The 2,431-nt window shown below is 36.9% G+C and overlaps 1 non-coding gene across 1 annotated transcript; it reads left to right on the top strand.

The window, feature by feature from the left end:
* Nucleotides 1-2,267: 2,267 nt before the first annotated feature.
* LOC148159859 (U1 spliceosomal RNA) lies at nt 2,268-2,431 on the top strand. The gene has a single exon (XR_015762791.1). It is a non-coding gene; the product is annotated as a U1 spliceosomal RNA (small nuclear RNA).

Below are 2,431 nucleotides of genomic sequence, written 5' to 3'. Positions count from 1 at the left end.
TTCACCTGTCAGAGTGCTGGATGACAAATTGAATAACACAGCAGATGATGAAACATTAAAGCCGGTGGAAAAAGAAAAGATTCGTAGGTTCAGCTGCTACCTGTCTGTCAAATCCTTTTCTGTGATTCTTTTTGCACTCAGTGGTGCAAGTTCAAGAATAACACTGACATCTGCACCGAGTTACAGCATCCAAAAAGATAAATTCTTCCTCTATGGCACCAAAATTAGGTAAAACCACAACATTTTATTCTACTAAAAATCCAAATTAGTCACAAAATAGTAAATTATTCTGAATTAATGAGATACACATCTGGGAAAAGAGAAGTTTAGTCTGATCACAGACTGAAACTAAACTAAATGAAACTCAGACTGAAACTAAACTAAATAAAACTCACAGACTGAAACTAAACTAAATAAAACTCACAGACTGAAACTAAACTAAATAAAATATGAAGCAGTGTGACGCTTTCTTTCGATCCTGTACAGAAAAATCAGATTTTCTTTGTGTTTTTTTTTTACAGGCTTCCTACACATTTTTAATGCCAAAATTCCTTACTTTAATAAAAAAATGTCTAGCTCTCTTTACTATTTTAAGTCATTTTAAATTTGTAAAGGTATTTTTATTTATATAGCACATTTTCAGCAACAAACCAATACAAAGTGCTTTCCAGGAATTCAAAGGAAATACAAACAAAAATAACAAACCAAAGGAAAGAGCAAAAAAAAAAATAAATAAATAATCTAATGTTGATCTAAATATGTAAACTAGGAGCTCCTGTTCAGACCAGTTTCCTCGGGTCTGATTCCATCTCTGGGTTGGAAGAACAGGAGTCTAAAACGTCATCTCAGTCCAAAAGTGTCTCTGCATCTAAATAGTGAGTACTCTACAGTTTCTGAAAACATGAGCTAAAGAGTGACTCACTTTTAATGGGTTAAAAGTGAGTCACTCCACAGTTTCTAACAAGTAGTAGTATAAAAAGTAACCAAGTTGTTCCTGTATTTCTGGATTCAAAGTTTGTTCATTCTAATTCTAATTCCTTTTCTGGGCTGCAGCAGTTTGAGTTTCTGCATAAAAGTTATCTAGGAAGTATAATGTTGATCTAAATCGTGCGTACTCCACAATTTCTGATATTACTAATAAACTAAAATAATCTAAAATAATCCAGCACATAACACCAGTTTTAAAGTCCCTACACTGGCTCCCTATAGCTCAGAGAATAGACTATAAAATACTGTTAGTTTATAAATCACTGAACGGCTCAGCACCACAGCCCATTAAAGATCAGCTGTTGGACCAACCTTCCAGACCCCTCTGGTCTTCTGGTTCTGGTTCTGCTCTGCATCCCCAGAACCAGAACCAAACGAGGAGAATCAGCATTCAGCTTCTATGCACCACAAATCTGGAACAAACTTCCAGAAAACTGTAAAACAGCTGAAACACTGAGTACCCACCTGTTTAGAGTTTGAAACGTAATTAATGATGAATCTGATGATGGCACTGACTTAATGTAATGTTTTGGTTGTTGATTCTATGTTGCATGACTCTGTTTTTGTGTTTGTTGTGATGTAAAGCACTTTGAAATGCTGAAATGTGCTATACAAATAAAATTTGATTTGATTTGATTTGATACCTCAAATTTTTGTAGCTCACAGCAGTTTAAGGCTGTGAATATTTGAAAGGCATATTAGTCCAAAACAGTCGGAAGAATAGCATACATCCTTCTTTTGTGACTGATTTTGTCTCCTGTTGATAAGAATCAAGTTTAGAGGAAGAGTCACTTATTGTGGACCTTTGCATTGAATCAGTTTGGTCTCTTCTTTATTCCCTCTACTGGAGGCGGTTTCTCCTCATGAACAGCAGGTGGCAGCAGCAGCTCGTTATAAAGAAACGAAGTGGTTGAACTGTAAGCAAAAGAAAAACTAAACTTTTTGTGTTCTGTTCATAAAATAGTTGTGAGTAACATGGTAACGTTTATTTGACTCCTTATCTCTGGTTTTTGAGGCGTTGGAAGATGTTTAAACAGTAAAAATATGTCAGTTGTTTCTTAGCTATTAGCAATGCATTGTGGGTAATCAAACGTTATTTTGAACATTAAATCTTTGCATTTTCCAGGTTTCTATAGCCCAGTTATCCCAGAATGTGTTAGCTGGTTGATCACTAGCCACTCAGCTCTGTTTTTATTTTATTTAAACTAACAATGTGTCGGCACCGTGAGTCATGTGGGTATGTCTGCGAAAGACATCCCGGCGAGAGAGAAGAGCAACTCATACTTACCTGGCAGGGGAGATACTATGATCATGAAGGTGGTTCACCCAGGGTGAGGCTCAGCCATTGCACTCCGGTTGTGCTGACCCCTGCGAATTCCCCAAATGTGGGAATCTCGACTGCATAATTTCTGGTAGTGGGGGACTGCGTTCGCGCTCTCCCCTG

The sequence above is a fragment of the Poecilia mexicana genome, unplaced genomic scaffold (assembly GCF_051168715.1).
Source record: "Poecilia mexicana isolate PSO_F unplaced genomic scaffold, ASM5116871v1 scaffold_4, whole genome shotgun sequence".
Classification (NCBI taxonomy): Eukaryota; Metazoa; Chordata; class Actinopteri; order Cyprinodontiformes; family Poeciliidae; genus Poecilia; species Poecilia mexicana.
Note: the sequence above shows the minus strand (reverse complement) of the source record. Positions and strands in the feature narration are given on the sequence as shown.